Consider the following 15,037-nt stretch of genomic DNA (forward strand, 5'->3'; position numbering starts at 1 on the left):
AGCGTTATGAAGGGCATCCAGCTGTAGAAACACTGCCAGATCAGACTGGGCCTGGCGCAGCCTCCTGGCTTCCCAGACCCCAGTTGAACCGTCCAACCCATGCTAGCATGGAAAACGGACGTTAAACGATGATGATGATGATGATGATGATGATATATATATATATATATAAATACAGATATATACATTTTGTATATATACATATTTATATATAGAACACACACACACACATATATAAATTAATCCAATAAATATCTGATTCATAATATTTGTTCTCATGATTGTGTGGTGGTGGTGGCGATGATAATTCTCTCTATGAATGCAGACAGATCTTGAGTAAGTTGAGAAAGAAAATATTTTTACGCTTTTTAAACCCTTCATCGTTATTCTCATTCACTCGTTATTACTTTCTCCCTTCCTTTCACATTCTCTCTATAACGTTATAGAGAGAAAGTGAAGGGAGGGGAGGTGGACGCTGTGAAACGACGTTATAGATAGAAAGTCAAAGGAAGGGAGGAAAGAGAGTGAGAGATGGAGAAAGACAGACACATAAAAGAATGAGAGTAGACTTGTCAAAGTGTGCGTTTTTGGCCCTAGCAACAACACCTTTTAAGATGGGTATTTCTAACATAGCTCACTTGCATCCTCACCTCATTTTACATGTCCCTGTAAATTTTGGAGTCAATCCAACGGGATCTAGTGGCCTTTAACCCGTTCTCAATGCCAAAAACCAGACAAACAAACTTTTTGCATTTCAGAATTATAATATAGACTAGCTAAAGGTGACCCGGTCTACACGCGGGTAAGAGTGTGGTTGTTACTTTCTGTTGCTTCCTTTCTGTTTTTTATCACCACATTCTCCCTCTTTGTTTCTCTCTCCTTTCTCTCTCACTTTCCCACTCTCTTACTCTTCCTTTCTCTCGGACTTTCCCTTGCTTTCTCTTACTCTCTATATTTCTCTATCTATCTCTCTCCCATTTATAAACAACAAAAGATCTTGAGTGAGTTGAGAAAGAAAAATATTTTGAAAGATCAATCATAAATATCAGGCAGTGACAACGGAAAGGTCTGCTTCAAAGCAGACAGCAAAACACTAACATTTAAAAGGGACAGATGAACTTGCGAGCTGAATAAAAATAAAAAAAATATAGGAAACCAAAGTTTGAAGGGATAGGTTAGAAACGATCGTATACTGCAAATACACAATATTAGGTAAATCTACAAGGGGTGATGTTACTGTTACTAAGGTCGTTACCATTACTTGCTAAACTTGGAGTAAAAGAATATGGGTTATGAGCATGGCCATAAGGGATTATGCCATCGGATTCTGACATTGAAGGGTTAGGGATAGGTAGTATAACAGGTTGGTTATCAGTACTACTGTGTGCGTTGTATTCATTTACCATATCAATAACAAGAAATGACGTGCGTTGGCTAGAATTAAGGTTAGTGGAATGTGTGTCAGAGTTGTGGATGACCATGCAAAGGAGAGGTGACGAGAATGGCTCCTTTAGTACACCACACGGTAGATACAATAAATGCAAAATGGATGAATGAGTATAAGTGCCAGAAGGAAAAGTGAGACACAACCGAGTAGAATATTTAAGAGAAGATTTTATTGATAGATTAACGTGTATGCGTCATATATACATAATGTGTATGTAGAAACATGGATGTATGCATGTGCATTAAGTCCAGAGCATTGAAAGAGTCTATAATATGACGTTAGATGAATGTACAGACACAAGGATGATAAATACCAGTTCGTAGTCAAGGTACATGATAGTTGAAGTGCTGTATCAAGAAGTTGAGGCTGCAATGCAGAGCCAGTTGAAGCACATGTCATGCGTGAAGCTGTGGCTACTATGCAGAGTCGGTTACTTGGTACAGAAGGTTCTTGCAGGATGTGTTTGCTGTTAACCATGGTGAAGTAATTCATTAACAGTATTGAGATAGAACCTGTGCGAGGGTTGCTGGTTGCTGTGTACATAGAAAGATGTTGTTGATGACGTTAAGGGGTCAGAGGCGACAAAGATGGAGGTCCTGAATGCTGCTGGATGAAGTTAATGAGTCTCCATGTGGCTGCTGTTGTGTTGTCACTGGAACTGGCTGTGTGATCTGTGGTCTGTGGTCAGTGGTTAGATCTCAAAAGGTCTAGAACTGAAAGATGAAAGACGGTGTAAAGCTAGCGTTTTATACTGTACTATTGGCTCACCGGAAGTTTGGAAGAGACTGTCTATGTAACCTTGTCAGAAGGCTGCAATTGGTTGAGTTGGATATTGGCGTGCAATAGAGCAAGAGACAAACTGCGCCAATACCACCATTGACTTCAAGTATGTAATTTCCACCAATAACTCAGGCTCCTTTTATTGAACCTGGTCGCAGTTCATTTGTTTTTGCTCAGCATCTGGTGGTCGTTTAGAGGTGCTCTGTGTCAAAAAATATCATTCGTTGCAGACGTTCTCACTACATCATTCACATGCCCCTGACGGGCTCAGAGGTTACAGCCTGAGTTGATATCTTTAATTGTATATATTGAAAGTAACCCAAATTCAATGTTTTATTGAAACAATATATTTCTATAGAGATTAGGATTTAAATTCTAGTCTATGAAAATTTCCATTCTACAATATTCTTAAAGGAACGAAAAATTATCCAGCAACTAGGGCTAATATGAATGAGCCTGGTAGGAGCAAAAAACTAACTGGCATCTCTGGTCAATAGTACAGGCGACAGTCAGATAGCTGATGTTTGTTGTGCACTTGCTGCTATTCTGTGCACCTGTGTGTAAACATCAGTAGTGTCTTGCAGGGTTGCTTTATTTTTACCTTAACTTAGAAATGGAGAAAGGCATAGTGCTAGATATAAAGTAAATAAGCCATTTGGGGCTAGAAGTACTGCCATAAAATGTGAAATTCTTCGAGGTGAAATCTCTGATGAGCCCAAGTGACGCTGATGACTTGGAGTCACCACTGATATATATATATATATATATTTTATAAAATCTGTTCTGTCTGTCTGTGCATGTATCTTCTAGGATCTCGGGCAGGGAGGAAGTGAATGTAAAATAAAAACCAATCACACTAAAGGAAGTGCCCAAGAATGGCCACAGCCTCTCACGCACAAAAAAGATTGTCCTGATATATTTCATAGCTCATTGGCTAGTCAATAGATACATGTTTTCCTCTTACGTGAATCACCATATATAATCCCTAATTCAATTTCAGTGCTTCATCAACCAGGCTTTTGATGATTATTAATGGTACTATGGAAATGAATTGATTTCGGCAAGGAATTAAAAATGGGACTTTGCTCCCTGGGATCTTGTCTGTTCAAGTATGATGTACACTTTTTATGTATGAATTAAGTAGTTGGTCTAAAATTTCGCTATTAAAAGTAATAGTGTCAACAGTAAATCAGTTTTGTTGACCTACATTGTTTTCTTAGACATGAAGTCGAATTTTATTACAGTGGAGTGTAATTTTCTGAATACTTAAGTATGTTGCTAAAACTTATTTTATTGATACTGGGAGTATGAAAGATGAAGTTTATTGCAAGGATATTTGAAGATAAAGGGATAAAATTAAATACTTGAAATCATCTGAGCAGGTAATCTTTTGACTTTGTCTACTAATTTATCTAATATTTGCTATGTTGTAATATACATTGATGTAATTTGTGTTAGGTAGCATTCTTGTGTTAACAACTGCAAAACATCTGGGTGAATTTTTCAAATGTTAATTATTTTTTGTCTGTCAGTTACCTCTTACAACTCTTTATATTTCATTGGTAATACTAATAAGAATGAAAATGAAATGTTAAATGACTGTGTGGATAGTAAATAGGTTAGCTATTATAAATAAGCATCCCTATTATACTTTGTAACTAAAATGTTCAAATGTCAATGAGTCAGAAATATATTTCATAATTATTTATTTGGTTCTTTCTGTTTCCTAGGTTTATATTCAAGTTTCTCTTTGCCAACTGTTTTACATTTATTGCCTGTAAGTAAAGTTTTACTTTTTATTTTCTCTGAGATTGAGCATGGTAGATATCAAATTATGGAACTTGCAAGCAGTCGTGCTATAAGCCTAACCTATAGACATTTGTTTGTTCATTCATTAAACTTTCATTTTTCCATGATAGTGTAAGTTTGGGCACATTTGAAATACAATTATGCAGTTAGATTCTTATTTCTCAAAGGATTTTGTCATCCCACAGGTTTTTGAGAGGACAAAGGGACCACTCATAATGTCGACCATTTCACACAAGCAAAGCTGTGGAATATCAATATTCATGCTTATTTGCACTCATACAGGAGTTGGACAAAATAATGGAAACACCTAGTATCATAGCATCATAATAATTATATATATCATCATCATCATCATCATCGTTTAACGTCCACTTTCCATGCTAGCATGTGTTGGATGATTTTGACTGAGGGCTGGCGAACCAGATGGCTGCATCAGGCTCCAATCTTGATTTGGCAGAGTTTCTACAGCTGGATGCCCTTCCTAATACCAACCACTCCGAGAGTGTAGTGGGTGCTTTTTATATGCCACCGGCACAGGAGCCAGTTAGGCGGTACTGGCAACGACCTTAATCGAATCCTTTTACGCATGCCACCAGCACAGGTGCCAGTAAGGCAACGTTGGTAACGATCATGCTCAAATGGTGCCCTTTTATGTGCCACTGGCACGGAAGCCAGTTGTCTGCTCTGGCAACGATCATGCTTGGATGGTGCTCTTGGCCCCCTATTAGCATGGGCACAAGTGCCAGTAAGGCGACACTGGTAACAATCACGCTCAAATGGTGCCCTTTAAGTGCCACTGGCATGGAAGCCGGTTAGCCGCTCTGACAATGCTCACGCTCGTATGGTGCTCTTTGCACCCCACTAGCACGGACGCCAGTCATTTGATTTTGATTTTGCTTTTGATTGATTTCACTTGCCTCAACAGGTCTTTGCAAGCAGAGTGTTAGTGTCCAAAGAAGGAAAAGGTATGCATAAGTGGGCTGGTTACACCCCTGGCGTAGGCCATGAGATAATGGTTTCATTTGACTTGCCGGGTCTTCTCACACACGGCATATTTCCAGAGGTCTCGGTCACTTGTCACTTCCTTGGTGAGGCCTAAATTTCGAAGGTCGTGCTTCACCACTTCATCGCAGGTCTTCCTGGGTCTACCTCTTCCACAGGTTCCCTCAACCACTAAGGTGTGGGACTTTTTCACACAGCTGTCCTCATCCATTCTTGCCAGATGACCATACCAGCGTAGTCATCTCTCTTGCATACCACATCTGATGCTTCTTAGGTCCAACTTTTCTTTCAAAGTATGTCGAGTATGCACACTGACATTACACATCCATTGGATCATACTGGCTTCATTCCTTGCGAGCTTATGCATATCCTCAACAGTCACAGCCCATGTTTCACTGCCATGTAGCATGGCTGTTCGTACACAAGCGTCATACAGTCTACCTTTTACTCTGAGTGATATATATATATATATTTACACACACACACACACACACACACATATATATATATATATATATATAATCAAATAAATATATGTGTATGTATACGTGTATATATATATATATATATATATATATATATCACGTATACATACACATATATTTATTTGATTAATACAGAAGATAGAGGGTACCGGAGGCTTTACTTAGGACAACAATCATTTCAGCTCCCCACCAGGTGGTGAGTAATGTAATGGAATTGAACACTACAAGGAACATTCCCATAACAACGTTTGGATATTACACTTTAAAGTCTCCTACCTAAACTATAATTTAAAATGCAACTTACTTATATATTATCATCATCATTTATCATCTGCTCTCCATGTTGGCATGGGTTAGATAGTTTGGTTGGAGCTAATACGCTGGAGAGCTACACCAGATTCCAGCCTGATTTGACATGGTCTCTACATTCATGATTTTTCAAGAGCTTCTACTGCATAACTAGGTTAAAGTAGTTGCAACTAGAAATCAAAAACTGTTACCTCACTCATATAGGTGCAGGCATGGCTGCGTGATAAGAAGTTTGCTTCCTAGACGTAGTTTTTGGTTCAGTCTCACTGCATGGCACATTGGGAAATTAACCAGATGCTGACCAAAGGCTTGCGGGTGGATTTGGTAGACTGAAACTGAAAGAAGCCCACCGTATGTGTGTGTGTGTGTGTGTGAGTCTGTGTTAGTCCCCCTACCACTGCTTAACAACTACTGTTGGTTTGTCTATGTTCCTGTAACTTAGTGGTTCAGCAAAAGAGACTGGCAGAATAAGTACCAGGCTTTTAAAAAATATAAGTACTGGGTTCTATTCGTTCAACTAAAAGTTTTTGAAGGTGGTGCCCCAGTATGAATTTCATTGCATGAAGTTCGAAATAGTATTTTTTCTTAACCCACTGTACATCGACATTTTCAATTTGGAGTGGTTGTGACCCAATGGGTCACAATGGGTACATCTAGTATATATACATATATATATAATAATAATAACAATAATCCTTGGATTGAGTTTATTTTAAGATCACAGTCTGTATTCCTGGGATGATTACAGTGTAGTCCGTAGTATCCATGGGCATCTGGTTAATCATCCTGATAGATTCATTTCTTCAGGCAATATAACATTAATGAAAGTACAATAGAAGGATACTTATCCCTTTTGATCAGTCAAAAGTGATAAGCAGCCCTCTCTTGTACATCCATTAACGCCTGAAGAAATGAATCCATAAAGATGATCAACCCAATGCCCATGGATACTACAGGCTACACTGCAATCATCCCAGGAATACAGACTGTGATCTTAAGAGACATGATTTATGGAGATGCACATAGTGAAGCATTAAATGTTAATATATTCCATCCAATGATTATTGTTATTATTATTATTATATTTATCCTGAAGATGGCAAGCTAACAGAATCATTAACATCCAGGGCGAAATGTCTAGCGGTATTTTGGCTGCCACTACATGCTGAGTTCAAATTCTATTGAGGTTAACATTGCCTTTCATCTTTTTGGGGTCGATAAATTAACTACCAGTGAAATACTGAGGTCAATGTAATCGACTTAATCTCTCCCCCAAAATATCAGGCCTTGTACCTACTGTAGAAAAGATTATCATATTTATTCTGCATTATATCAGTACACTTCAATGCAACCCCAAATAACTGGTCCACCAGTCAGCATCATTAGACTGTGGCTGGCATGATGGAATGGGAGCTTTATTTCCATTTCTAAACGTTTCCCATGAACAAATTTAATATATATATATATATGGGGGGGGGGTGTAATAAGTTCAAAAGAGAACAGTTCAAACTTTTTGAGAGGCCCAAAAAGAGAGAAAGAATGATTTCTAATAAAGATTCATCATATTCATAAAAACAGCCAGAGCAAGTAATAAGAATATGAAAATAATAGTTCAAAAATATCGTTATAGGTATAAATATACCACAAACAGTTATAGAAAAATGGAGAAAAAGATGTTGCATCAAAATTAGATTTAATACAAAATAGGATTCAATACATACATGCATTTCAAAGAATAATACAAATATACTCTCTCTCTTTTACTCTTTTACTCGTTTCAGTCATTTGACTGCGGCCATGCTGGAGCACCACCTTTAGTCGAGCAAATCAACCCCGGGACTTATTATTTGTAAGCCCAGTACTTATTCTATCAGTCTCTTTTGCTGAACCGCTAAGTAACGGGGACGTAAATACACCAGCATCGGTTGTCAAGCAATGCTAGGGGGATAAACACAGACACACAAACACACACACATACACACACATATATAAATACATATATACGACAGGCTTCTTTCTGTTTCCATCTACCAAATCCACTCACAAGGCATTGGTCGGCTCGGGGCTATAACAGAAGACACTTGCCCAAGATACCACGCAGTGGCACTGAACCCGGAAATATGTGGTTGGTTAGCAAGCTACTTACCACACAGCCACTCCTGCGCCTATGTAAGAAAAAAATTACAATCATAGTAATTATAATTAAATTCATGCATTGTCATTTTCATCAGTGTGAGGAATTTTTGTAAGGACATTAAAAAAGGTTTAATAAAATAAAGTAAATTAAAATAAGATACAATAAGGCAGAATACAAATGGGGTAATAGGGAAAAAATTGGATATTTATAAGTAATGCAGTTCAATATTCAAGAGATGAGGAATTATGTACATTATTTACATTTGACGGATATTTGTCCTCATTTTGGTCATATTCTCTCCTATTGGTGGTTTTACTTGCAGGAGATATTTACAATGCTTTGCAAATATCTCCTTCGAGTAAAACCACCAATAGAAGAGAATATGACTAAAGACTGCGTGTACTCCATCCCATGCAGCTGTGGTAGGTTATACAAATGCGAAACATGCCGCCCCCTCAAAATAAGGGTAGATGAACATCGCAAAGCTGTGACACAAGGAGATATTGATAAATCGGGTATAGCTGTTCAAGTATGGAAAAATGGAGACCACCTCCCCATGTGGGATGAAGTTAAAATAATAGACAGAGAACACCACTGGAAAATACGAAAACTAAAAGAAGCAGTGCATGTGCTAGGACACAACAACCTCCTAAGCAGACCGAGTGCAGATATGAGCAGCATATAGGAACTGGTATTAAGGAAGGATAGGAGAATATTAGATTTATAAGCCCTAAAATTCACTCCATAATTGCCCACGACGTAGTGGTTAAGAACATGGGCTACTACCCCAACATTCTGGGTTTGATTCCAAGCTGTGACCTGAACAATAATAATAATAATAATAATAATAATAATAATAAATTGAAAAATACCTTAGTAATGAGAACCCAGGTTCGAAATTTCCCCAAGACACCTGAAGAAGGCTGGAGAGTATATCAGCCGAAACGTTGTGTTAATAACAAACAAGATGAGGACAAATATCCATTGAATGTAAATAATGTAAATAATTTACAAACAAGTTGTTAAAGGGAAAAAATAACAGTAGTAATAATAAGAGTTGAAAGAGAAAAAAGACAGAAATGTCAATGTGTATGCACGTCTATATGTGCAGTAAATTATAACATAAAAATGTGAATAAAAATTTAACGGATATGTTTAAAAAATGGTAACGTGTCAAGAAAAAGTATAATAAACAGGGCAGTAGAATATAAAGTATAGAGAGTTATACATATACATATTAATATTGAAAAGCCAAAAAAAATATTTTACACGAGGCTAAAAGTGATAAGCAAAACAATGTTTGAGAAAAGTTACAATATTTAAGTAAAAATGTACATACAAGCAGAGGTAAAAACCAAAGTGAACCTAACAAGTAAAAAACATCGATCACAGACAAGACTGGCTAGTGTATTCAAGATTGTTACTTTACTCAAAAACTAATTTTGGGAAAAAAACGAATATTTGAAGGACAAAATTATAAAATTACAAGTGAGAGAAAACGTATACACTTAACACTTGTCAAAACATGTATGGCCTTCATCCATCCAGAGTTTAACAACTGTCTCCTGTACCTCAAAGTATCCAGTATTAATCTAAAACCTTTTGGAAAGATGTGAGGTGATATGACATGACCTTCATTACACACTACTTCTAAAGCCATCACAATTGCTAAAAACTTAGTGTAGATCACTAAGGGAACATCAGAAAGATCTGCACATAACCATCTGTCATTTCTCCTATTAGACTTTTGATCTTAGTAGAAGTTTTTCTCATTAAAAAAGAACGAAAGTATGCCATGTTCATGAGGGTTTTTAACCTTGTTAGCTAAAAGCTTGGCACAGATCAAATGGTTTTTACTGTGCCTTTGCAGACATGAATTAGACATGGTTTGTAAGAATTGTTCTCATGCATCACAATTCTGAAAGTCCATTCCAACACCAATGGCCTTTATTGATTTCCCAGTATCATCATCAATAACATTTTTAATCTTTTGGATAAATTGCAGTGTCCTTATAGTAACCAAACATTTAAAATGTTCTTCTCTCTTTGATATAATTGAAATATTTCTTCCAGTGTTTCAGTTCCACCTGAATTTTCTGTAGAAAAGATCTTGCTCAAATTATAAAATTGACACTTTCTGAATTACTGTGTTCAGCACATATGGCAGCATTTTATCTGACATGGAGTATCTGAAAGAAATAAAAACTTTTTAATTGGTTCAAAGAGAGTAATATGCTGCCAACACAAGTGAGGCTCAATATTGATTTAAAAGCATTTAATACACTCCGTAGTATATTATGGAATCTAGTTAAAAAAGAGGATGAAGACTTTGTCACGTATGCTGGGACTGTAAACAGAATATGTGAAAGGTTTAAACTAAAGGGACTAACTCTTGATATATTTAAGGGCCTCATTTTTGTACAAGGGCTGACAGCAAACAAAGATGTGGTGATATGTGCAAGAATTCTCACAAAACTTGAACAAGTGGACCAGAGTTTAACCCTGCAGACAGTTACAGAGGAATGTCAAAGAATGATAAACTTGCGACAGGATGTAAAAAAAATTGAAGAGAAGGATTTTTCACAAGTACAGGCATGTTGACTGGGAAGGAATAAATAAAAAAGAATGTTAAGACCAAGCCCCTGCTACAACTGTGGAGGCCTACATTTCAGGAAGGACTATCCTTTCGAAACACAGAAGTGTTACAGATGCCAAAAAAATAGGACACAAGAGCTCACATTGCAGAGTAAAGTTAGGAAGGTTGAACATAAAGAATTCTAAAGTTTTCTCAATGAAAAGTAAAAATGACACCAAAAAGGAGAAATTTGTATATGTAAAAGTAAACAAAGTGAATATTAAATTACAAATAGATACTGGTAGTGACATTTCAATTATTGATACCGATATGTGGAAAAGAATCAGGAAACATGTTAAGAAAACCATCGAAAATTGCACGAGGCTTGACAGGTGAAAAACTACACTTTGTAGGTGAAATGTGAAGTGATATTACATTTCATGGTAAAACCTGTAGAGCAAAAGTTTTCATGTTAAAAAGTACAACCAATCTGTTTGGTACAGACTGTATGGAGTTGTTTGACTTATGGGACCTCCCCATAAATCTGTACTGTAAAAAACTAAATAGCTGTCCCATCAGTAAAAATTACTCATCAGATGAATTGAAGAAAAAATTTTAAAACTTGTTCCCTGAAGTGTTGTTGGATAAATCAGTTCTCTGTACTAAGTCTGAGGTGAGTTTTCAAATAAATGAAAGCACCATACTTGTATTCAAATCTAATAGAAAGTACTTTTGCTGCAATAAAACAGATAGATGAAGAATTAGACAAACTAGAGAAAATTGGAATTATTCAAAAAGTGGTTTATTCTAATACACACCAACTGTGTATATTAAAAAAAAAAGAATTACAAAATCAGGGTATGTGTCAATTTTTCTACTGGTTTGAATGACTGCCTAAAAATGTACCACTATCTGCTACCTACTCAGGAGGATATTTTTGCAAAATTAAATGATGGCAAGATATTTTTGAAACTGGATCTGTCTGATATATACCTACAAATTAAAGTAAACAAGCAATACTCAAAATTTCTAACAGTGAATACACATAAAGGACTTTATAAGTATAACAAATTACCATTTGGTCTACAGGTCACACCTGCAATTTTTCAACAGGTTATGGATGCGATACTAGTGTACTGTAAGCATATTCAGCATGTTAAGTGTTTTTGAAAAAAATAAGAGATTACGGTTTCACACTGAGTGAGGAGAAATGTAAATTTTTTTTGTCTAAAATTAAGTATTTAGGACAAATTATTGATAGAAATGGAAGATGATTGGACCCATTGAGGGCAGACACAACTAAAAATATGCCACTTCTAACTAATATAACGACCTTACAAGTTTATCTAGGTCTAGCAAATTATTATCAAAATTACATACCAAACATGTATAATTTGAGAGCTCTACTGAATAATTTGCTAAAGAAGGGTGTGAAGTAGAATTGATCAAATAATTGTCAAAAGATGTTTGACAATATTAAAAAAATATTAATATCGGATTTGTCGCTGGCTCATTTCACTCCTGCAGTGAAAATTATTGTAGCATCTGACGCTTCTAAATATGGTATAGTATCAGTAATGCTACAGAAATATAAAGACAGTAATATGAAGGCGGTGGTCCATGCCTCACATTCTCTGATAGGTGCAGAGAAAATCTATAGCCAAATAGAGAAAGAAGCTCTTGTGATTATTTTTGCCATGAAGAAATTTTACAGATTTTTGCACATTACAAGTTTTAGGCTACAAGCTGATCACTGACTGTTATTATCAATTTTGGGGTCAAAGAAAGGAATTCCTACCCATACTGCAAATAGATTGCAGCATTGGGTTATGATATTGTTGAATTATGATTTTAAGATGGAGTACATTCTTTCTAAGAAAATTGGCCATGTGGATTGTTTATCTAGACTAATCATGAAGAATACGGAATCACTGGTTGATATGTGTTACAGTCAGAAAAGGAAATTAAAGACATTATGTGTAATGTCATTCAGGAGCTGCCAGTGACTGTACAAAATATAAAAAGTAAATCAGTGGACGACAAATACATCATGAAATTGAAGGAAACCTTGAAAAATAAATACGCACAAAGAGTGGTAGTACCAACTGCACTATAGGAATATGTATTACATGAATTTCATAGTGGACACCCAGAGAATTTAAGAATGAAAGCTTTGATGAGGAGTTATGTGTTTTGGCCAACAATGGACTGGGACATTGAAATTTGGTGAAATCATGTTGAGGTTGTGCACTAGCATCCAAAGCACCACCGGTGAAATACCAATTGTGGCCTGAGACGCATAGTCTGTGGTTCAGAGTACATTTAGATTATGCAGGACCGGTGAATGGTACGTACTACTTAATCATTGTTGATAGCTTTACCAAGTGGCCAGAAGTATGTAGGTGAAGTCAACCAACTTTGAAGGCAACAATAAAGTTCCTGCATGAACTTTTTGCTAGATACGGTGTTCCAGACACCATAGTATCGGACAATGGAACACAATTTACAGGATACGAGTTCAAAAATGTCTGCAAAATGCATGCAATCAAGTACATTTTTACCCCACCCTACCACCCAAGATCAAATGGGCAAGCAGAACGATTCATAGACACTTTTAAACAAGCACTAAAATAAAGTAAGGAATGAGTTAAGAAATGACAAAGCACTAACTCAGTTCTTAAGGGTGTACAGAATAACACCCAGTCCGAATGCCAGTTCAGGCAAGCTACATGCAGAGCTAATGTTTGCTTGGAAGATAGAATCTATCTTTGATGAATTGTTGCCAAAGAAAAAACGTATTAAGAAAATACAAAAAATTCAACAAATCATTTTGATGTAGGAAACAAAGTTATATATTTTATTGTACTACACGGTTATAGTGTAAAAAGTTTCATCATAACAATTGGTGATACAACAGTTACATCCCTTAATTGTTTGTACTACCAATGCCTCATTTCCTCCCCCCACTTTCATTCTTTGTTCTCATTATCAGCTCCTGTCTTCTATTCCCCTTTGCCACTCCTCCACCCTTGTTCATCATTCTCTACATTTGCCTCTACCACTACATCTAACCATATGTTATTATCCTCTTCTGACCCACTGCCCCTATCATCTCTTGTTTCCTGAGAGTTTTGCTCTGACAACTCATTACTACCATCTTACCTTTTTCCCCAATACTACTTCCTACTCTTATATAAATGCAAGGTAGCCATGTATCTTTTCCATAGTAAGTCACTTCTGCTTGATCCTAGTATAAGATCTCTTCTCCACCCTCTCAAATACTCCCCCATTTAGTCAAAGGGGGATTTCCCTTCCCCTGTTTTTTCTTTTCTTGTTCTTTCCTGTTTCACAAGTTACTTGGTAACCCCACAAGTGCTATGGCATGAGAAATGCACCCAGTAGACACTGTGAACATGGAGCATGATGCAACCTTGCAGCTCACCAAATTCTGTCAAATCATCTAATCCATGCCAGCATGGAAAACAGACGTTAAATGATGATGATCATCATCATGATTATGATGATGGTGTAATTAAAATGAAATTTAAGAGCTATTTCTAGTAGAGGAAACAATTATGTAGAGGTTTTCTCATTGACTCATATAAAGGCTCTCTTGACCTGTCTTTCAGCTTTTGAACTTATGTATATTACCTTGGGATTAAAACCTAAATTATTTTGGAGCATGACTACAGGATCCATTTTGGAATTAATCAATTAGTATGAATTATGGTGGGTAGTTAATTAATATGTCCTACTGCTATGTAATAATTCTCATTGTTGATGTTGCTCAGTCCATAAGCAATCTTATGATGAAAGGCATTCGAGTTGTAATCATACCCATCTTTTTCCAGATACAGCATATTTACAACTACATTATTCTGTCTTTTTTATAAAATAGACTGGTGTGATTTGAAACTGATTTCATTGCTATTTTCAGTAGGCCAAGTGCCCAGTTAGTATTGCTGTGTGTTGTCCAAAATTATAGTATTGCTGTGTGTTATGCAAAATTAGAGTATTACTCAAAAAATTTATCTAATTCCAGATTCAATTACTGTCAAAGAAAAATCGTAAGTTCAAGGAGCGATAGAATTATTTCCTTCACACTCTTGTGGTACAATGAAAATTCATGCAATATAACAGTTTATGAGGGTGAGTACACCATATGTTACAACTCTTATATTTATTTTCTACACATACAATGATGTTGCAGCTGACCAAGTCAGTGAAGTGGATCAACTTCCTTATATTTTATTGTTTTTATAATTTTTTGTTTTTTTATTGTTTATAATTTATTGTTTTTATAAATTATTATTTTTATACACGAACACATATACACACACATACTCACGTATTCATGAACACACATATACCTCCCACACATCACACACATACAACACACATACATGTACATATACACGCATACATCCACACACATACACACGCATATATACACATATACACACACCCACATACACCCACGTGCACACACACAT

General features: G+C 36.2%; 1 protein-coding gene across 1 annotated transcript in view; it reads left to right on the forward strand.

The window, feature by feature from the left end:
• Positions 1–14,580: 14,580 nt before the first annotated feature.
• The window catches only part of LOC115210489, a 67,276-nt gene continuing 66,819 nt past the window's right edge, over positions 14,581–15,037 (forward strand). The window contains exon 1 of the mRNA XM_036502145.1: positions 14,581–14,693. The gene's annotated coding sequence lies outside the window, so the exon portion shown is untranslated. The remainder of the gene's footprint in view (positions 14,694–15,037) is intronic.

The sequence above is a fragment of the Octopus sinensis genome, linkage group LG4 (assembly GCF_006345805.1).
Source record: "Octopus sinensis linkage group LG4, ASM634580v1, whole genome shotgun sequence".
NCBI lineage: Eukaryota > Metazoa > Mollusca > Cephalopoda > Octopoda > Octopodidae > Octopus > Octopus sinensis.